The sequence below is a fragment of the Felis catus genome, chromosome X, assembly GCF_018350175.1.
Source record: "Felis catus isolate Fca126 chromosome X, F.catus_Fca126_mat1.0, whole genome shotgun sequence".
NCBI classification, from domain to species: domain Eukaryota; kingdom Metazoa; phylum Chordata; class Mammalia; order Carnivora; family Felidae; genus Felis; species Felis catus.
In genome coordinates, this window is record NC_058386.1 from 86,272,266 (window position 1) to 86,296,080 (window position 23,815).

The 23,815-nt window shown below is 36.0% G+C and overlaps 1 protein-coding gene and 1 non-coding gene across 6 annotated transcripts in view; one reads left to right on the forward strand and one right to left on the reverse strand.

Moving 5' to 3' along the window:
- LOC101101037 (small ubiquitin-related modifier 2) overlaps positions 1 to 23,815 on the forward strand; it is a 161,515-nt gene that overhangs the window by 68,546 nt on the left and 69,154 nt on the right. The gene's annotated exons all lie outside the window — the stretch shown is intronic.
- On the reverse strand, positions 11,292 to 11,401 carry LOC111558811. Its single transcript, XR_002739950.1, has one exon. It is a non-coding gene; the product is annotated as a U6 spliceosomal RNA (small nuclear RNA).

Consider the following 23,815-nt stretch of genomic DNA (forward strand, 5'->3'; position numbering starts at 1 on the left):
CCTGTCTGGATTACCTTTTAAGCCCATGCATGTTCTGTCCTTTTAATTCTACCAAATTCTAGAAAAACTAAAGTGTTCCAATATGGAGGCACTCTGCTGCATAGGGTGAATTGTTCCTTGAGTTCCACTTGGAGTCAGCTTGTGCCAATAGGGAAGGTTCATAAAAAACTGTATAGTTCAGATCTTAGCAATTGTAAAAACCTACCAGAAGGGAAAGAAAAGAGAATTTGGACGTTTTAACATTATTAAAGCTATTTAGGAAAAAAAATACAATTGAAATAGATGCAGTCAGAACAGTTGAAGAGATGTTAAAAAGCAGAGCCGGATGGTGTTTAAATTAATAGTGTTGAATATACTTCAAGCCTCCAAAGAACTAATAAAGAAAGATACTTCTTTTAAAGGCCAGGCTAAGCATGAAGTCAGGCTTCCTAGAATGATTTCTGAGTCAACTGCCCAAGACTTTTTATTGCATTCAGCCCCACTTAGCCAAGATCTGAAGTGTAAACAATTCTTAAAATTATGAAGAAATCAACACCTATTTTATTCTGAATGCATTTACCATTGTTACCAGGCTAGAAGCATCAAGAAAGAATTCCTGATGAATCCTCTGGGTTTAGACATACTCCTCCTTATCCCAGTTATGTAGCAGCAACTCATATCTCTGCATGGTAATCAGAGTCAACTTACCCCTCTACCATATAAATTTCTTTCTTTGCCTACTGGTCCTCTGCCATGAGGAGACTAAAGTGACCAGGTGGTAGTTGTAGCTTCAAGTTCAGTAGAACCCAACTTGATTCCCTTACCAGAAGCAGCCTCTCCTGGGACCCAGAACATTTACTATGGCAGACCCTAAAGTTTAATAGACATTTCCTTCTTGTAAACATCCTTGCTAAATGGTTCTACTCCATGATCAAATTGTGTATATCCCAATTGTCATAGAAACCAGAAGGTCACTATGATGTGTGAACTGTTGACAGCTTTCTATGGTCATCAAAATGTGAAAATTGATTTTCACAGTGAGAGCCATAGTCCATACTTCAGCCACTTACACCTTCCAATAGAAAGATTGAATAGACATTATTAAAGACAGGAAGCTCACCAAGGTGTAGTGTGGAGAGAAAACTTCAGATAATGGGTTAGGTAGATAGTCCATATAGGGTGGGTAGCAGATATGGTTTCCTTTGAAAAACAAACCACTGGGATTCCAATCTTATAATGTAACTTCCTTAGAGACTAGCATAACTGTTGCTACGTTAAATAGCAATCTCAAAGACAACATAGCCCCAAATATACACCCATCACTTGGTTGACTCTAGAGTTTGGCAGATAAGGAAAATAAGTCTCAAAAATGGGGAAAATTCAAACAGATCTGAGACTGATTATCTTCAGTAAATGCCTCAGGTCTCAATCATATGCCAGAAAGCTCAGGCTGCCTCCCTCCACTTCCAAACAAACCACAAACTGAACGGCAAGTCACCTAAAATCCCTACTATCATATCCTGATATTATTCACTTTGTGGCAGTCCATACCTCTGCTCCATATCTCATTTCCAGACATAATATACTACATGCTGTCAGTATAAAAATTTGTCATATCGATTGAAAGATTATCCTGTTCTTTCATAGGCATATAAAGTTTATCCTCTGATTCATGGGCTTAAAATAGCACTATTATTCCTCATGATGCTGAAAATGTAGGAATGTATGAATGAAGTGGTAGAAAAATATTAGATGATAGATGTGATTTTAATGAAAAGGCAGTTTTTGAGTAATATATGGAAGTCAGTTTCTATTATGATAAATATCCCAAAGTAGCAAGTGAAGATTTTCTGGTAACAACAATACCTAGGGCTCCAATGAATCCAGGAATGTCTGTGTAGATGGAGTGCCCAGGAAATCTTGGTCACATAGGTATAATATTGGAAAGTATAAAGAAAGGTAAACAACATGCTAAGCTGTTTCCAAAGTCAATAGTTTGTAGCTGTTTCCAAAGGCAATCTTTGAAACAACGTACATGAGGATGGCAGCAAAGATAAAAATGATTCTTGGAAAGACAAATCCATTTTTGACAAAGTGCCCTGTGCCCTAGTGATCATAGAGACATAGTGTGAGGCTATCACAGCTTGGAACTTATGCTCCTAAAGCAAGGGAACCCCTAATACTGCCAATGGATGGGGATGCTCAGAGATCATTATCACAGAATGGTGATAAGCAATGACTCAAAAAATAAAAATGTATATGAGGCTGGTGATGAACTGATAAAGATATCATTAGTGGGGAAAGTGAAACACAGTCTCTGTCATATTGGATTATTTAGGTTAGAAAAACAGCTGTAGTGTGGCTCAGCTTTCTTGGATTAAAAAGCAAAGTGGAAGAACTTTCTGTGTTCATGCCTAAGGATTCTACTACATGAAGAAGCCATCTTAGTTCCCAGATGGCACATGGGTCAGAATTAAACCTGGAAGCAAAATAAATGAAGGTCATTTTCAGGTTCTTAGTGGGGATAAATATAAGACAAATACTAAGGATCATTATTGAGCCTCTATAGTTTGTCAAAAGAACAATATGGTGGAGTGGTTGCATGTTTAAGGTTTCCATCAGAAAAAAAAGGCAGATGTGGGTTTCAGTCTCAAGAGTTGCAACTTATAAATTATATAATTTAGTATAATCTTTAACCTCTGTAAAATCAGCTTTCTTATCTTTTGAATAGGGATAATATTAATGGTAACACTATAGTTGATGAAAGTACATAATATAACATATGGAGAGAATAGCCATGAACATTCTTTTAAAATAAAGTAATGGCAAAAAGGTTTAAAATCAATAATCTAATTGTGTACATTAAGAAGCTATATGAAGAGGGGCGCCCAGGTGGCTCAGTCGGTTGAGCGCCCGACTTTGGCTCAGGTCATGATCTCACGGTTTGTGGGTTCTAGCCCCGCGTCGGGCTCTGGGCTGACGGCTCAGAGCCCGGAGCCTACTTCCGATTCTGTGTCTACCTCTCTCTCTCTCCCCACCCCCACTCATGCTCTGCCTCTCTCTGCCTCTCAAAAATAAAGAAATGTAATAAAAAAAAAGAAGCTACATGAAGAAGAGCAAATTAATAACAGTTAGTGTAAAGAAAGAAATTATATAGCTAAAAGGCATATTATCAGTTTTCTGATAAGCTAACATTATTTGTTTTCTTGTGAAAATAAATAAAATTCATTAAGCCCTGCTTGAATAATTAGGGAAGACAGAAAATACTAATTACCAATATCAGGAATGAAAGAGGGGATATATCTACAGATTTCTTAAACACTCAAATAATAAAAAAGAACATATGAATGATTTTATGCCAATAAATTTGATAACATATGAAATAGACAAATTCCTTGGAAAACACAATTTTAGAAAACTAACACAAGGATAGAAAATCATAGCAGTTGTGTATCTACAAAAATTTGAATCTCTAGGGACACCTGGATGGCTCAGTTGGTTAAGCATCTGACATCAGCTCAGGTCATGATCTCACAGTTCATGGGTTCAAGCCCTGAATCCAGCTCTGTGCTGACAGCTCAGAGCCTGGAGCCTGCTTCACAGATTCTGTGTCTCCCTCTCTCTTTGCCCCTCCCCCACCCACACTCTGTCTCTTTCTCAAAAATAAACATTTAAAAAATTTGAATTTCTAATTTTAGAAATGTTTCCTGGTAATGGTACACGGAAAGGGAACTGAGGTAGAGCCCAGTGGACTTCATGCGTAGGAGAGAGCTAAGCAGCTAAGGAAACTAGGGTGACTACAGATCGTAGAACAGAATACACAAGAGAAATCTTCATAGAGAGAAACTACTAATTCTATAGAAAGTCCCTTGAATATTAAGAATTGTAACCAGAACATGTACATGAAACTACCCCAGGCTGACAAAAAAAAAAAAAAATCAGAAGTATTAGAGAATGCTTTCTAGTGCTCACACAGGAGAGGGAAAAAGTATCTCTCCCCACCAGCCAGACTGGAAAAACTTTTATAATTCACTGGGTATTTGGCTGAATACACAGGAAAGTCTTGCCTCAGTAACAAATGATTAGCCTTGGATGGAGAATAGCTCCAAATCCACCATACAGAATCACAAAAGCAATTCCTGAAATAATCAAATTGTTCCCAAGTAACTTAAATGTATCTTAAAGAAAATTCAAGGGTATGTATGGGAATATAAAAATATCCAACAGCCACTAAGGTAAATTGCACATCTGACATCCATTTAATAATTAATTAGGCATTCAGTGGTCCAAGAAAACACAATTCATAATGAGGAGAATAATAATTACATCCAAACCAACTCAGAATTGGCATTAGAAGAATTGTTATATCCATATTCCTTATATTAGATAGAGATGTGGAAGATATTTTTTTAGTGGAAATCAAAATCCTACAGATGAAAACTATCATGTTTGAGATGAAAAATACAATGGATCCCAAACCAAAACCCCACCAAGTTATTTTGTGAACATCAACAAAGTGATTCTGAATTTTATGTGGAGAGGCAAAAGATCCAGAATAGCCAACACAGTCTTGAAGAACAAAGTTGGAGGGCTGACAGTACTGGACTTCATGACTATATAAAGTTTCAGTACTTTAGAAATTATGTTATTGGTGAAAGTATAGACAAAGGACCAATAGAACAGAATACAGAGTCCAGAAATAGACCACCATACATGTAGTGAACTAAACTTTAACAAAGGAGCAAAAGCAATACAATGGAGAAAAGGTACTCTTTTTCAAAAAATGATGCTGGAGCAACTGGCATTCAAATGCAAAAAAAATGAATCTAGATTAAAAAATTAATTCAAAGTTAATAATAGAACCAAATGTAAAATGCAAAACTATAAAATCCTAAAAGATAACATAGGAGAAAATCTAGGTGACCATGGGTATGGCAATGACTCTATGCATGTAAAACCAAAGGCACGAACCATGAAAGAAATAATCAATAAGCTGGAATTCATTAAAATTAAAAACATCTCAAAAAAAAATAAAATAAATAAAATTAAATAAAATTAAAAACATCTCTGCAAAAAAAAATTATGAAGAGAATACGAAGACAAGTCACAGACTAGAAGGAAGTATTTGTAAAAGATATATCTGATAAAAAACCATTATCCAAAATATACAAAGAACTCTTAAAACTCAACAATGAGAAAATGAACAACTTGGGCAAAAGACTTGAACAAAAGACTTAAACAGACACTTCATCAAATAAGATTAACAGATGGCAAATAAGGGTATGAAAAGATGCTCAACATTAATATGTCATTAGGGAATTGCAAACTAAAACATGAAGAGACACAACTATACATCAATTAGAATGGCAAAAATTCCATATGTTGACACCACCAAATACTGGAGAGAATGTGAAGCAACAGGAACTCTCATCTGTTGGCTGTGGGAATGCAAAATGGTATAATTATTTTGGAAGACAGTTCAGCAGTTGCTTGGAAAGCTAAACATACTCTTACCATGAAATCCAGCAATCATGCTCCTTGGTATTTATAGAAATCAGGTGACAATTTATGTCTACAAGAAAACCTGCACACAGATGTTTTTAGCAGCTTTCTTCATAATTTCCAAAACTTGGGATCAACCAAGATGTCCTTCACTAGGTGAATGGATATATAAACTGTACCAGTCGGAGGACAGGGGACAAACAAACGCAGTATGTTCTGCTGAATTCTTTTGTGAATCTAAAATGATCTTAAAAATAAAGTCTATTTAAAGAACAAAAAAAAAAAACCAAGATGAGTATAAATAAGCAAACAAACAAAATCCTATTTGGTGGGATTGATAGTAGATTATACTGGCAGAAGACAAGATAATGACTGAGGATACAGCAATAAACTACCCAAAATGAAATACAGAGGAAAAAAATCTAAAAAATATGAAAAGAGCATCATTGATATATTGGACAACTTCACGCAGCAAAATATATATGTGATTAGAGTTTCTGAAGTGGGGACAGAACTATATTTGAAGAAATAATGGCTGAATTTTTTTGCAAATTTTATGTAAACTATAAATCCATGAATCCTATTTACTGTTTCTTGTGCTTTGGGTTTGTTGAGACTCTTGGATTCATGGATTTATAGTCTCAACAAACCCAAAGCACAAGAAACATAGAGTAAATTTCAACAAGGTATATAATAATGTAGTTGCTCACATTAAGTGATAAAGAATAATCTTAAAATAGAGGGGGCGAAAACATATTGTATACAGAGGAACAAGGAGAAGATGCCATCAAATCTTTCATTGGAAACAGTGCAAGTGATAAAATGGTGTAGTAATACCTTTAAAGTACTTTAAAATTTTTCAACCAAGCATTTTATACACAACAAAGATCCTTTTAACAGGAAGAGAATTTATCACCAGGAAACCCACACTGTAAGAAATGTTAAAGGAAGTCTTCAGGTCAAAAGAAATTGATAACAAATGGAAATCTAGATCCACACAAAGAATTAAAGAGCACCAGAAATGATAATGACCTGGGTAATATGTAATTTTTCTTCTATATATCATTATGTAAAAGATAACTGTTTAATCAAAAATAATAACAGGGGCCCCTGGGTGGCTCAGTCAGTTAAGTGTCTGACTTCAGCTCAGGCCATGATCTCACAGTTTGTGAGTTGGAGTCCCGTGGCAGGCCTGCTTCGGATTCTGTGTCTCCCTCTCTCTCTGTGCCTCCCCTACTCATACTATGTCTCTCTTTCTCAAAAGTAAATAATTTTTTAAAAAAAATATTTAAATAGTAAATAAATATTTTCTCAAAAGTAAATAAATATTAAAAAAATAATAACATTGTCTTGAGGGTTTATAAAATATGTATAAATAAATGTATGACAACAAATAGCATTAAGGCTGGGAGGGGAGAGATGAAAGTATACTATTGTAAGATTCTTATGATGTATATGATATAGTATAATATCACTTGAATGTATACCATTATAAGTTAAAGGTACATATTATAATCCCTAAAGCAACAACTACAATAACAAAACAGTTATAGCTAAGAAGGCAACAAAAGAGTTAAAATGAAAACAAAATATAACCTGGAAAAAGGCAGAATAAAAGTAAAATGGGAACAAGGAATGGACTGGACAAATAGAAACCAATAACAAGATGATAGACTTAAATGTAACTATATCGATAACTACATAAATGTTAATAGTCTAAACACCCCAATTTAAAATGCAAAGATTGTCAGGTTGGACAAAAAAGCAAGACTCAGCTACATGCTGCCTACAAGAAATAGTTTATTTTTTTAGGGGCACCTGGGTGGCTCAGTCGGTTAAGCATCTGACTTCAGCTCAGGTCATGATCTCACAGTTCATGAGTTTGAGCCCCTATATATATACAGCCCCTATATATATAGATAGATATATAGATATATAGATATATATAGCCCCTATATATAGATATGGATATATGTGGATAATGAACGACCATGAATATATATATATATATTCATGGTCGTTCATTATCCACATATATCCATCAAATATATATATATATTTAATATATATATAATATTTTAATATATTTATATATTTAATATTAAATATATTAATATATTTAATATTTAATATATTTAATATATTTAATATATATATAAATATATATATATATTCATGGTCGTTCATTATCCATTCATCAGTGAATGGACACATGGGCTACTTCATAATTTGGCTAATGTAAATAATGCTGTCTAAACATAAGGGTGCATGTATTATTTTGAGTTAATATATTTATATATTTAATATTTAATATATTTAATATATTTAATATATTTAAATATATATCCATCAAATATGTATATCCATCAAATATATATATCCATCAAATATATATATATTTATATGTATATAAATATATACATCAAATATATATATCCATCAAATATATATATATATCCATCAAATATATATATATATCCATCAAATATATATATTTAATATATATAATATTTTTAATATATTTATATATTTAATATTTAATATATTTAATATACTTAATATATTTAATATTTAATATATTTAATATATTTAATATATATATATATTCATGGTCGTTCATTATCCATTCATCAGTGAATGGACACATGGGCTACTTCATAATTTGGCTAATGTAAATAATGCTGTCTAAACATAAGGGTGCATGTATTATTTTGAGTTAATATATTTATATATTTAATATTTAATATATTTAATATTTAATATATTTAATATATATATATTCATGGTCGTTCATTATCCATTCATCAGTGAATGGACACATGGGCTACTTCATAATTTGGCTAATGTAAATAATGCTGTCTAAACATAAGGGTGCATGTATTATTTTGAGTTAGTGTTTTTGTGCTTTGGGGGTAAATACCCAGTAGTGTGATTCCTGGATTATAGGGTAGTTCTATTTTTAATTTTTTGAGGAACCTCCATTCCCTTCCCCACAATGGCTGCACCAGTTTGCATTCCCAACCACAGTTCAAGAGGATTCCTTTTTCTCCATCTCCTTACCAACACTTATTTTTTCATGTTGATTTTAGCCATTCTGACAGGGGTGAGGTGATATCTCACTGTAGTTTTGATTTGCACTTCCCTGATGATGAGTGATGTTGAGCATCTTTTATGTGTCTGTTGGCCCTCTGTATGTCTTCTTTGGAGAAATGTCTGTTCATGTCTTCTGCCCAGTTTTTAATTGGATTATGTGATTTTGGTATTGAATTATAACAGTTCTTTGTATGTTTTGGATACTAACCCTTTATCAGATATGTCATATGCAAATATTTTTTACCATTCAGTAGGTTGCATTTTAGTTTTGTTGATTGTTTCCTTTGTTATGTGGAAACTTTATTTTGATGTAGTTCTAATAGTTTATTTTTGCTTTTATTTACCTTGCCTCAAAAGATATATCTAGAAAAATGTTGCTATGGTTGATGTCAGAGAGATTACTGCCTATGCCCTCTTCAAGGATTTTAATGGATTCAGGTCTCACAAAATTAGGTCTTTAACCATTTTGAGTTCATTTTTTTGTATGGTATAAGAAAGCGGGCTAGTTTCATTATTTTGCATGTGGCTGTCCAGTTTTCCCAGCACCATTTGTTGAAGAGACTCTCTTTTTCCCATTGTGTATTCGTTCTCCCTTCATCAAAGATTGCATCAAAGATTGACCATATAACTGAGCATTTCTTGTTTTGTTTTGTTCTATTTCATTCTATTGATCTATGTGTTTTTATGTCAGTACCATACTGTTTTAATTACTACCTCTTTGTGATATAACTTGAGGTCTGGAATGGTGATACCTTCAGTTTTGATTTTCTTTTTCAGATTGCTTTGGCTACTCATGGTCTTTTGTGGTTCCATACAAATTTTAGGATTGTTTGTTCTAGTTCTGTGAAAAATGCTGTTGGTATTTTGATAGGGATTGCATTAAATGTGAAGATTGCTTTAGGTAGTCTAGACATTTTAACAATACTTGTTTTTCCAACCCATGAGCATGGAATGTCTTTCCATTTCTTTACATCATCTTGAATTTCTTTCATCAGAGTTTTATAGGTTTCAGAGTATAGGTCTTTCACCTCTTTGGTTAACTTTATTGTGAGATATTTTATTGGTTTTGGTTTGATTGTAAATGGAATTGTTTTGTTAATATCACTTTCTGCTGTTTCATTATAAGTGTATAGGAATGCAACAGATTTCTGTACATTGATTTTATATCCTATGATTTTACTGAATTCATTTATCAGTTCTAGTAGTTTTTTGGTAGACTCATGAGGGTTTTCTACATATAGTATCATGTCATCTACAAATAGTGAAACTTTTACTTCTTCCTTAGCAATTAAGAAGAATTTTATTTCTTTTTCTTGTCTGATTTCCTGTGTCCAGGACTTTCAGTACTATGTTGAATAAAAGTGGTGAGAGTGGACATCCTTGTCTTGTTCCTGATGTTAAGGGAAAAGCTCTCAATTTTTCACCACTGAGTATGGTGTTGGCTGTGGGTTTTTCATATATACCTTTATTATGTTGAGATATGTTCCCTCTAGATCTACTTTGCAGAGGGATTTTATCATGAATGAATACTTTGTCAGATGCTTTTTCTGCATCTACTGAAATGATCATATGGTTTTTATCCTTTCTCTTACTGATGTGACATATCACGTTGATTGTTTTGTGAATATTATTTTTAATTTTTTTAATGTTTTATTTATTTTTGAGAGAGTGAGAGACAGAGCATGAGCGGGGGAGGGTCAGAGAGAGAGGGAGACACAGAATCCGAAGTAGGCTCCAGGCTCCGAGCTGTCAGCACAGAGCCCAATGCGGAGCTTGAACCCACGAACTGTGAGATCATGACCTGAGCTGAAGCCAGATGCTTAACCAACTGAGCCACTCAGGCACCCCAATTGTTTTGTGAATATTAAACCACCCTTGCATCCCAGGAATAAATTCCTCTTGATCGTGGTGTATTATTTTTTTAATATATTTTTGGATTCAGTTTGCTAATAGTTTGTTGAGGATTTTTGCATCAATATTTATGAGAGTTATTGGCCTGTAGTTCTGTGTTTTTGTGGTGTCTTTATCTGGTTTAGGTATCAGGGTGATACTGGTCTCATTAGAATGAATTTGGAAATTTTCCTTCCTCTTGTATTTTTTGGAATAGCTTAAGAATAGGTATTAACTCTACTTTAAATATTTGGTAAAATTCACCTGTGAACCCATCTGGTCCTGAACTTTTGGTTTGGGGAGTTTTTTGATTATTGATCTAATTTCTTTGCTGGTTATTGGCATGTTCAAATTTCCATCTCTTCCTGCTTTAGTTTTGGTAGGTTATATGTCTCTAGGAATTTATCCATTTCTTCTATATTGTTCAGTCTGTTGCCATATAGGTTTTCATAATACTGTGTTGCAATTGTTTGTATTTCTGTGGTGTTGGTTATTATTTCTCCTCTTTCATTAGTAATTTTGTTTATTTGGGCTTACATCTCTTTTTTTAATGAGTCTTGCTAGAGGTTTACCAATTTTGTTGATCTTTCAAAAAACCAACTCATGTTTTCATTGATCTATTCTCTTGTCTTTTATTTTCTATATCACTTATTTCTGATCTAATCTTTATTATGTCCTTCCTTTCTCTGGGTCTTGGTTTTGGTTTTTTTCTTTTTCTGGCTCCTTTAGATGTAAGATTAGGTTGTTTTTTTCAGACTTTTCTTGCTTCTTGAGGTAGAGCTGTATTGTTATAAACTTCCCTCTTAGAACCACTTTTGCTGCAACCCAAAGATTTTGGACCATTGTGTTTTCATTTTCATGTCATCTTTGCACAGGGGCCATGCAAATCTTCTCTGTATTATTACACTTCTAGCATACGTGCTGCTAAAGCGAGCACTGTTTTCATTTTCATTTGTTTCCATGTACTATTTGATTTCTTCTTTGGTTTCTTGGTTGACCCATTCATTGTTGAGTAGCATGTTATTTAACCTCCATTTATTTTTGCTCTTTCAAGATTTATTCTTGTGGTTGATTTCTAGTTTCATAACGTGATTAGAAAAGATTCACAGTATGAATTTTATTTTTTTCTAATTTGTTAAGACTTGTTTTGTGGGCTAATATGTGATCTATTCTGGAAAATATTCTTGAAAAGAGTTTGTATTATTGTTTTAGGATGGAATGTTCTGAATATGTCTGTTAAATCCATCTCGTCTCATGTGTCATTCAAAGTCACTGTTTCCTTGTTGATTTTCTGTTTGGATGTTCTGTATGCCAATGTAAGTAGGATGTTAAAATTCTCTACTATTATTGTATTACTATCGATTATTTGTTCATATTTCTTTTATATTTGTTATTAACTGTTTTATGTATTTTGTGCTTCATGTTGGGTGCATAAATATTTACAATTGTTATATATTCTTGTTGTATTTTTCCCTGCATTACTTTATAGTGCCCTTATTGGTCTCTTGTTATAGTCTTTTTTAAGGTCAACTTTGTCCAATATAAGTATTGCTACCCTGCTTTTTTTTTTTTGACATCCGTCCATTTGCATGATAGATGTTTCTCCATCAACTCACTTTCAGTCTGCAGGTTTCTTTTGGTCTGAAATGAGTCTCTTGTAGGCGGCATATGGATGGGTCTTGTTTTGAATCCACTTTGTCATTCTATGTCTTTTGATTGGAGTATTTAGTCCATTTACACTCAAAGTGATTATCAATAGATGTGTATTTATTACCATTTTGTGACTTGTTTTGTGGCTGTTTCTATAGATTTTCTCTGATCCTCTTGCTGTCTTCCATGATTTGTTGGCTTTCTTTAGTGGTCTGCTTGGATCCCTTTCTCTTAATTCTTTGCATATCTATTACAGGTTTTTGATTTGTGGTTACCATTGGGTTTATATATAATATCTTCTGCATATAGCAGTCTTTATTAAGATTATGGTTGCTTACGTTTAAACCCATTCTTTACTCTTCTCCCTCTAATGTTTTAGGTATACGGTGTCATATTTTACATTTTCTTATTTTATGAATCCTTTGCCTGATTTTTACAGAAATATTTCTTTTTACTGATTTTTTTTTTTTACTTTTCATACTCTAATATATGAGCTTCCTTTCCACTCAAAGAATCTCCTTTAATATTTCTTATAGGGCTGGTTTAGTGGTCATGAACACCTTTAGTTTTTCTTGGTCTGAGAAACTCTCTCTCCTTCTATTCCGAATGATGGTCTTGCTAGATAGAGTATTCTTGGCTGCAGATTTTTCCCTTTCAACACTTTGAACATATCATGCCACTCCCTTCTGACTGGCAAAGTTTCTCCTGAAAAATCTCCTGATGGCCTCATAGGGTTTCTTGTTGTTTTTATTTATTTATTTATGTTTTTATTATTTTTTGATATGAAATTTTTGTCAAATTGGTTTCCATACAAAACCCAGTGCTTATCCCAAAAGGTGCCCTCCTCAATACCCATCACCCACCCTCCTCTCCCTCCCACCTCCCATCAACCCTCAGTTTGTTCTCAGTTTTTAAGAGTCTCATGCTTTGGCTCTCTCCCACTCTAACCTCTTTTTTTTTCCTTCCCCTCCCCCATAGACTTCTGTTAAATTTCTCAGGATCCACGTAAGAGTGAAAACATATGGTATCTGTCTTTCTCTGTATGACTTATTTCACTTAATATAACACTCTCCAGTTCTATCCACATTGCTACAAAGGCCCATATTTCATTCTTTCTCATTGCCACGTAGTATTCCATTGTGTATATAAACCACAATTTCTTTATCCATTCATCAGTTGATGGACATTTAGGCTCTTTCCATAATTTGGCTATTGTTGAGAGTACTGCTATACACATTGGGGTACGAGTGCCCCTATACATTAGCACTCCTGTATCCCTTGGATAAATTCCTAGCAGTGCTATTGCTGGGTCATAGGGTAGGTCTATTTTTAATTTTTTGAGGAACCTCCACACTGTTTTCAAGAACGGCTGCACCAGCTTGCATTCCCACCAACAGTGCAAGAGGGTTCCCTTTCTCCACATCCTCTCCAGCATCTATAGTCTCCTAATTTGTTCATTTTGGCCACTCTGACTGGCGTGAGGTGATATCTGAGTGTGGTTTTGATTTGTATTTCCCTGATGAAGAGTGACATTGAGCACCTTTTCATGTGTCTGTTGGCCATCTGGATGTCTTCTTTAGAGAAGTGTCTATTCATGTTTTCTGCCCATTTCTTCACTGGATTATTTGTTTTTTAGGTGTGGAGTTTGGTTAGCACTTTACAGATTTTGGATACTAGCCCTTTGTCCGATATGTCATTTGCAAATATCTTTTCCCATTATGTTGGTTGTCTTTAAGTTTTGTTGATTGTTTCCTTTGCTGTGCAGAAGCTTTTTATCTTCATGAGGTCCCAGTAGTTCATTTTTCTTTTAATTCCCTTGCCTTTGGGGATGTGTCAAGTAAGAAATTGCTGCGGCTGAGGTCAGAGGTCTTTTCCTGCTTTCTCCTCTACGGTTTTGATGGTTTCCTGTCTCACATTCAGATCTTTCATCCATTTTGAGTTTGTTTTTGTGAATGGTGTAAAGAAGTATTCTAGTCTCATCCTTCTACATTTTGCTGTCCAGTTCTCCCAGCACCATTTGTTAAAGAGACTGTCTTTTTTCCATTGGATACTCTTTCCTTGTTTGTCAAAGATTGGTTGGCCATACTTTTGTGGGTCTAGTTCTGGGGTTTCTATTTTATTCCATTGGTGTATGTGTCTGTTTTTGTGCCAATACCATGCTGTCTTGATGATTACAGCTTTGTAGTAGAGGCTAAAGTCTGGGATTGTGATGCCTCCTGCTTTGGTCTTCTTCTTCAAAATGACTTTGGCTATTTGGGGCCTTTTGTGGTTCCATATGAATTTTAGGATTGCTTGTTCTAGCTTTGAGAAGAATGCTGGTGTAATTTTGATTGGGATTGCATTGAATGTGTAGATAGCTTTGGGTAGTATCGACATTTTAACAATATTTAATCTTCCACTCCTTCAGCACGGAATGTTTTTCCGTTTCTTTATATCTTCTTCAATTTCCTTCATAAGCTTTCTATACTTTTCAGCATACAGATCTTTTACATCTTTGGTTAGATTTATTCCTAGGTATTTTATGCCTCTTGGTGCAACTGTGAATGGGATCAGTTTCTTTATTTGTCTTTCTGTTGCTTCATTATTAGTGTATAAGAATGCAACTGATTTCTGTACATTGATTTTATATCCTGCGACTTTGCTGAATTCATGTATCAGTTCTAGCAGACTTTTGGTGGAGTCTATCAGATTTTCCACGTATAACATCATGTCACCTGTAAAAAGTGAAAGCTTGACTTCATCTTTGCCAATTTGATGCCTTGGATTTCCTTTTGTTGTCTGATTGCTGATGCTAGCACTTCCAACACTATGTGAAACAACAGCGATGAGAGTGGACATCCCTGTCGTGTTCCTGATCTCAGGGAAAAAGCTCTCAGTTTTTCCCCATTGAGGATGATGTTAGCTGTGGGCTTTTCATAAATGGCTTTTATGATGTTTAAGCATGTTCCTTCTATCCCGACTTTCTCGAGGGTGTTTATTAAGAAAGGATGCTGCATTTTGTCAAATGCTTTTTCTGCATCGATTGACAGGATCATATGGTTCTTATCTTTTCTTTTATTAATGTGATGTATCGCACTGATTGATTTGCGAGTGTTGAACCAGCCCTGCGCCCAGGAATGAATCCCACTTGATCATGGTTAATAATTCTTTTTATATGCTGTTGAATTCGATTTGCTAGTATCTTATTGAGAATTTTTGCATCCATATTCATCAGGGATATTGGCCTGTAGTTCTCTTTTTTGGCTGGTCTCTGTCTGGTTTAGGAATCAAAGTAATTCTGGCTTCATAGAATGAGTCTGGAAGTTTTTCTTCCCTTTCTATTTTTTGGAAGACCTTGAGAAGGATAAGTATTATTTCTGCTTTAAATGCCTGGTAGAATTCCCCCTGGGAAGCCATCTGGTCCTGGACTCTTATTTGTTGGGAGATTTTTGATAATTGATTCAATTTCTTCGCTGGTTATGGGTCTGTTCAAGCTTTCTATTTCTTCCTGTTTGAGTTTTGGGAGTGTTGGGTGTTTAGGAATTTGTCCATTTCTTCCAGGTTGTTCAGTTTGTTGGCATATAATTTTTCATAGTATTCCCTGATAATTGCTTGTATTTCTGAGGGATAGGTTATAATAATTCCATTTTCATTCATGATTTTATCTATTTGGCTCATCTCCCTTTTCTTTTTGAGAGGCCTGGCTAGAGGCTTATCAATTTTGTTTATTTTTTTCAAAAAACTAGCTCTTGGTTTCATTGATCTGCTCTACAGTTTTTTTTTTTTTTAGATTCTATATTGTTTACTTCTGCTCTGATCTTTATTATTTCTCTTCTGCTGCTGGGTTTGGGGTGTCTTTGCTGTTCTGCTTCTACTTCCTTTAGGTGTCCCATTAGATTTTTTATGTGGGATTTTTCTTATTTCTTGAGATAGGCCTGGATTACTATGTATTTTCCTCTCAGTTCTGCCTTTGCTGCATCCCAAAGCATTTGGATTGTTGTATTTTCATTTTCATTTGTTTCCATGTATTTTTTAATTTTTTTAACGTTTATTTTTGAGACAGAGAGAGACAGAGCATGAACAGGGGAGGGACAGAGAGAGAGGGAGACACAGAATCTGAACCAGGCTCCAGGCTCTGAGCTGTCAGCACAGAGCTGGACGCGGGGCTCGAACCCACGGACCGTGAGATTATGACCTGAGCTGAAGTCAGACGCTTAACCGACCAAGCCACCCAGGCGCCCCTCCATGTATTTTTTAAATTTCTTTTCTAACTGCCTGGTTGACCCATTCATTCTTTAGTATGGTGTTCTTTAACCTCCATGCTTTGGGAGGTTTTCCAGACTTTTTCCTGTGGTTGATTTCAAGCTTCATAGCGTTTTGGTCTGAAAGTATGCATGGTATGATCTCAATTCTTGTATACTTATGAAGGGCTGTTTTGTGACCCAGTATGTGATCTATCTTGGAGAAGGTTCCATGTGCACTCGAGAAGAAAGTATATTATGTTGCTTTGGGATGCAGAGTTCTAAATATATCTGTCAAGTCCATCTGACCCAATGTATCATTCAGGGCCCTTGTTTCTTTATTGATCCTGTATCTAGATGATCTATCCATTGTTGTAAGTGGAGTATTAAAGTCCCCTGCAATTACCACATTCTTATCAATAAGGTTGCTTACGTTTGTGATTGTTTTATATATTTAGGAGCTCCCATATTCGGCACATAGACATTTATAATTGTTAGCTCTTCCTGATGGATAGACCCTGCAATTAATATATAATGCCCTTCTTCATCTCTTGTTACAGCCTTTAATTTAAAGTCTAGTTTGTCTTATATAAGTATGGCTACTCCAGCTTTCTTGTGACTTCCAGTAGCATGATAGATATTTCTCCATCCCTTCACTTTCAGTCTGAAGTTGTCCTCAGGTCTAAAATGAGTCTCTTGTAGACAGCAAATAGATGGGTCTTGTTTTTTTATCCATTCTGATACCCTATGTCTTTTGGTTGGAGCATTTAGTCCATTTACATTCAGTGTTATTATAGAAAGATATGGGTTTAGAGTCATTGTGATGTCTGTAGGTTTCATGCTTGTAGCGATGTCTCTGGTACTTTGTCTCACAGGATCCACCTTAGGTCCTCTTGTAGGGCTGGTTTAGTGGTGACGAATTCCTTCAGTTTTTGTTTGTTTGGGAAGACCTTTATCTCTCCTTCTATTCTAAATGATAGACTTGCTGGATAAAGGATTCTGGGCTGCATATTTTTTTCTGTTCATCACATTGAAGATTTCCTGCCATTCCTTTCTGGCCTGCCAAGTTTTAGTAGATAGATCTGTCACTAGTCTTATCGGTCTCCCTTTGTATGTTGGAGCCTGTTTATCCCTAGCTGCTTTCAGAATTTTCTCTTTATCCTTGTATTTTTCCAGTTTGACTATGCTATGTTGTGCAGAAGATTGATTCAAGTTATGTCTGAAGGGAGTTCTCTGTGTCTCTTGGATTTCAATGCCTTTTTCCTTCCCCAGCTCAGGGAAGTTCTCAGCCATGATTTTTTCAAGTATACCTTCAGCACTTTTCCCTATCTTCCTCCTCTGGAATACCAATTATGCGTATGTTATTACATTTATTTGTGTCACTTAGTTCTCTAATTGTCCCCTCATACTCTTGGATTTTTTTATCTCTCTTTCTCTCAGTTTCCTCCTTTTCCATAATTTTATCTTCTAATTCACCTATTCTCTCCTCTGCCTCTTCAGTCTGAGCTGTGGTTGCCTCCATTTTATTTTGCAGATCATTTATAGCATTTTTTAGCTCCTCCTGACTGTTTCTTAGTCCCTTGATCTCTGTAGTAATAGATTCTCTGCTGTCCTCTATACTTTTTTCAAGCCCAGTGATTAATTTTATGACTATTATTTTAAATTCATTTTTTGTTACATTGCTTAAATCGTTTTTGATCAGTTCATTAGATGTCGCTACTTCCTGGAGTTTCTTTTGAGGAGAATTCTTCTGTTTCGTCATCTTGGATAGTCCCTGGAGTGGCACAGAACTGCAGGGCTCTTCCTCTGTGCTGTCTGGAGTAACTTGCAATTGTGGGCGGGGCCACAGTCAGACCTGATGTCTGCCCCCAGCCTACCACTGGGGCCACAGTCAGACTGCTGTGTACCTTTTCTTCCCCTCTCTGAGGGGCAGGACACACTGTGGAGTGGTGTGGCCCCTGTCTGGGCTACTTACGCACTGCCAGGCTTGTGGTGCTGTTTTGATGGGATCTGGCGTATTAGCTGGGGTGGATCTGCCAGGTGCACATGGGCAGGAGGGGCAGACTCACGGTGTTGGGTATTTGTGATATGCAAGCAAATTCCCTGATGTGAACTGGTTCCCTTTGTGATTTTGGCTGGGGGATGGGCGAGGGAGATGGCGCTGGCGAGCACCTTTGTTCCACACCAAGCTGAGCTCTGTCCTCCAGGGCTCAACAACTCTCCCTCCCATTGTCCTCTAGCCCTCCTGCTCTCGGAGCAGAGCTGTTGACTTATAACATTCCAGATGTTAAGTCCCGCTGGCTGTCAGAACACACTCCGTCTGCCCCTCCGCTTTTGCAAGCCAGACTCGGGGGCTCTGCCTTGCCGGGCGGGCTGCCCCTCCACCGCCCTGGCTCCCTCCTGCCAGTCCCTGTAGCGTGCACCGCCTCGCCGCCCTTCCTACCGTCTTCCGTGTGCCTCTCATCTACACTTGGCTCCAGAGAGTCCATTCTTCTAGTCTTCTGGCAGTTTTCTGGGTTATTTAGGCAGATGTGGGTGGAATCTAAGTGGTTAGCAGGACGCGGTGAGCCCAGCGTCCTCCTACGCCGCCATCTTCCTCCAAAATTCCATCCTTATAGGGTTTCTTGTATGTAATAGTTCTCTCTTGCTGTATGTAACTGTCTTCTTTTGCTGCTTTTAATTTTTTTCTCTTTATTGCTGCTTTTGTTATTTTAGTTACTATGTATCTTGGTGTGGACTTCCTTGGGTTGAATTTGGGGGGGGGGGGACTTTCTCTGCCTCCTAGAAATGGATCTCTACTTCCTTTCCCAGATTTGGGAAGTTTTCAAATTTATTTCTTCAATAAATTTTCTGCCCTCTTATCTCTCTGTTCTTCTTCTGAGATCCCTATATTGTGGATGTTATTATGCTCAATGAAGTCACTGTTTTCTGTAAGACTATTTTCAATCTGCATAATTCTCTTTCCTCTCCTTTGCTCAGCTTGGTTACTTTCAATTACTCTGTCTTCCAAGTCATTAATTCATTCCTCTGTTTCATCTAACCTGTTACTTATTACATTAAATATATTTTTTATTTTATTTATTGTGTTCTTAATCTCTGATTGGTTCTATTTTATTTCTGTGTTAAGGGTTTCACTGATGTCTTCCATTCTTTTCTCTAGTCCAGGGAGTATCTTTATGATCATTACTTTAAATTCTCTATGCAACATATTATTTATGTCTCTTTCACTTTTGTCTCTTGCTGTGGTTTCGTCCTGTTCTTTCATTTGGGAGGTGTTTCTAATCTCCTCATTTTGTCTGATTTTCTGTGTCTTTATATGCGTTCTGAGAAAGTCAGCTACTTCTCTTGCTCTTAATGATAAGTCTTATGAAGAAGAGGTCCTGGAGTGCCCTGCAGTGCATTGCCTTCCATTCCCACTGGTGCTTCAGTAAGTATCTCCTATGCACATTGCAAGTACTCTGCTGTTGACTCTTAACATCTTTTTCCTTCAGTTCAATTCTGCAGAGGCTCTCTTTGCCCAATGTGTGCAGTGTTTGGTTCCCAGTAGTGGTCGGGCACGTTTTAAACAAGGTGTGTGATGGTCTGCTTACAAAATGAGACCCACTGCCACTGCTGACAGAACTGAGATCCCACAATAGGTGTGGATCAGGAGACGTGGTGCTTCTGAGGTTTTCCCTGGTCTTCTGAGGGAGGGGACCCACAGTGTAGAGACTCAGATGAGTATGACTATGAAGAGTGGATCCGTGGAAGCCCAGGGGTTGGGGCTTGTTGTAAGCAAGTTAGGTAAAGAGTTTTGGTGCTATGATGGTTCTCACAGGTGGCCTTTGTTTATGTTGGGGAGCTGGGGAGGGAAATGGTGCTTGCCAGCTCCTTCATTCCTGGAAGGGTCTTCCCATGATCCCTGTGTCTCTGAGCCATGCTCTGAGATGAGCAAATCACTTACCTTCATGTCTGTCCCCATTGTTTTTCAAACTGCTGGCTCTACACAGTATCTGCATAAGCTGTTTGTTTCACTATCTCTTTAAGGGCAGGGTACAGTTCCTAAAGCTTTGGGGTTCTCCCAGAGCCAAACCTTCCAGTTTTTTAAATTCCAGGCTTTAACTCTTGCTGGTTTTAGGAACTCATGAAATTCAGCCACTCTCACTTTCAAAGGCAAATATTACAGAGATTCATCTTCCCTGTTCCTGGGCTCCCTGGTGTGAAAGTCTGTTTTCTGCCCTTCTCTGTACCACCAACTCCCTCCCCACCTTGGATGGCTACTAAGGTGGGGAGGGATCAAAGGAGTCCATTTTGCTCCCAGGTCACTCCTTCACCCCTTCTACATTCTTCAAGGTGGCCTCTTCCCTGCCTTTAGTTGTGGAGTTTGTTCTTCCAGTCTTCAGGTCATTTCCTGAGTTATTTACACTGATATGAGTGTTACCTAGTTGTATCCATGGGACGAGGTGAGCGTAGGGTGCTCATACTCTGCCATCTCTCTCTTACTGTTCTTATATCTGTGTTACCTCATTGTTCCCTTTTAGCATTTTTAATCTTATAGTAATTATTAAATGAGGTAACTATTAAAATATGTTTAAATAACTGTTGTGTTTTTTTATTTCCTGACTGGACATGATATACATGTAGTTTTTTATTCTAATCACTTTTACAGTTTTTTGTTTGGTTTTCTGCATTTTCACTATGATGTACCTTGTTGCAGTTTTCTTTGTATTTATTTAGCTTGGGGTTTGTATCTCTTCTTGAATCTGTGACTTTTTTTATTTTCATTACTTACAGAAAATTCTAGTCCATTTTATCCTCAACTGTTGCCAATTCTTTCTTCCTTTTTATATTATAACTCCAGTTTCACATCTGTTAACTGTTTTCACTGTGTCCCACAAGTCTCATTTGCTCTTTGTTGCTTTTTTTTAAGTTTTTCTCTTTTTGATTTATCTGCATATATTCTACTGTGGCTTAACATCCAGTTCGGTCATTTATATTTCCTGTGTTTAACCCACCATTTTACCCATTTAAAAAGTCCTTAATTTTATTAACCTTTGGTTTCAGTTCTACAATTCCATTTGTAATTTAAAAATAACCTCTGTAGTTCTATCAGATTCGTTTTATAGATTTAAAACTTAGGTACATCAACATTTCAGAATGAATACTTTCCTTTTATCATAATGAAATGTCCTTCCAAGTCCTTTGCAAGACTAATCTCTTTACAAATGTGCTACCTTCTGGTATTAAGTTAGTTAACACTTGATTTACTTTTGTTTGCAACTGCCAATATATCTTTATCTGTTTATCATGGTTTTTTGAATATTTTCAATTAATTTTTGAGGTAATTGTAAATTTATGTATAGTTATAAGAAATAACACAGTAAGATCCCCTGTACCCTTCACCCAGTTTCCCTCAATGGTAACAATTTGCACAACTGTAGAAGAATATCACAACCAGGAAATTTACATTGATGCAATTTATTAAGTTATCAAAATTCACCAGTTTTACATATATCCAATTGTGTGTATTTAGTTCAATACACTATATCACAGGCTTGGATTGATGTATCTACTATTATAGTCAAGATGCAGAACAGTTTTGTTATCACAAGGATCCCCGAAGCTGTCCTTTCATAGCCACATCTACTACCCTCTCCCTACTCCACTGTTACCCTTAACCCCTGACAACTACTAACCAGCTCTCCATTTCTAGAATTCCTTCAAGTGTTTTCTCTTTTTTTTGAATTTGAAATTTTCAGTTCAATTTGTTATAGTGTCAAATAGATTTACAAATATTGTACTTACCATTCTGCTAACACAATGCAAAAATTTAAGAGGGATATTTTTCTCCAGTAAAACTAGGGTTTCACAGTCTTTGATATGTGATGTTAAAGTTACACAGGCAGAGCTGTATATATGTAACTTTTTAGGATTAACTTTTTTCACTCATCATAATTCTCTGAAGATTCATCCAGATTATTACATGTATCAATAAGTTTGTTACTATTCATTACTGAATAGTATCAGTTTGTTAAACCATTCACCCACCAAGGAACATCTGGGTTGCTTCTAATTTGGGGCTATTAAAAATAAAGTTATAATGGACATTGATGTACAAATTTTTGTGTAAACTTAGATTTACATTTCTATGACATAAATGCTTAGGAGTACACCTACTGGATCATATGGCAGTTGCATGTATAGTTTGATAAGAAGCTGCCAAATTTTTTTCTAGAGTGGCTGAACCATTTTACATTCCTACTAGCAGTATCTCAGTGATGAAGTTTCTCTCTGCATTACCACCAGTATTTCATGATATCACAGTTTTTTTTTTTCATTTTAACTGTACTTATAGATGTGCAGTGATATCTCATTGTGGTTTTAATTTGCAATTCCTGATTAGCCAATGATGTTTAACATCTTTTCAAGTGCTTATTTGCCATCTGTACAAACCTTTTGGTGAAATGCCTCTTCATGTCTTTTGTCCATTTTCTAGCTATACTTTTTAGTGTATTTGCTGTTTTGAGAGTTCTTTATATAGTCTTAATACTAGTCCTTTGTTAAATATGAGGTTGCAAATAATTTATCCCTGTCTGTAGCTTATATTTCATCTTCTGAACAAGGTCTTTTGCAGAGCAATAGTTTTACATTTTAATTAGGTTCTGCTAATTCATTTTTCCTTTGCTTGTGGTACCTACTCTAAGGCCTCTTTGCCCAGAACTATATCCCAAAAACTCTCTCCTTTGTTTAAGGTTTTGTAGTTTTGCATTTTACATGGAGTTAATTTGTGTACAAGGTATAAATTTTAGTTTGAGGTTTTTAGTATTGTTGTTGTTGCATATGTGTGTCCAATTGCTCCAACATCATCTGTTGAGAAGACATCCTTCGATTGAAATATTTTTGTACCTTTGTTAGGAATCAGGCATATTTGTATGAGTCTATTTCTGGGTTCTCTATTCTCCACAGATCTCTCTACCTATCACATTGTCTAGATTATTCTACCTATATATTAATCTTTAATATTGTTAATCAGATTGTTCCAGATCTGGCCATTGGGAGCTCTTTCAGTCAGCTCCTGTGTCCCTTTGACATATCCCCATAGGTTTGTTTTTTTAGCACTTTTTAACTTTTTGGTGGTACAAGGTATTACAGGCTCATCTTTGCATTCCCTGACCCATCCCCTCAATTAGCCATTTCTCTAAGGACTCTTGGTTTCTTTTATTAGAGTGGCATTAGAAGTGAAGATATGGGTGTTGGATGTGCTCATTTTTTTTGATGTTTATTTCTTTTTGAGAGAGCGTGCACAGGTGAGGGGCAGAGAGAGAGGGATACAGAGGATCTGAAGTGGGCTCTGCACTGACAGCAGAGAGCATGATGCAAGGCTCAATTATGCCCTGAGCCACCCAGGCACCTCTGGATGTGCTCATTATTACTGGATTCTCATTGCTTCTAAGCCTTCTCAGCAGTTAGGGCTTAGAAGTATATGTGTATATGCTAACCTA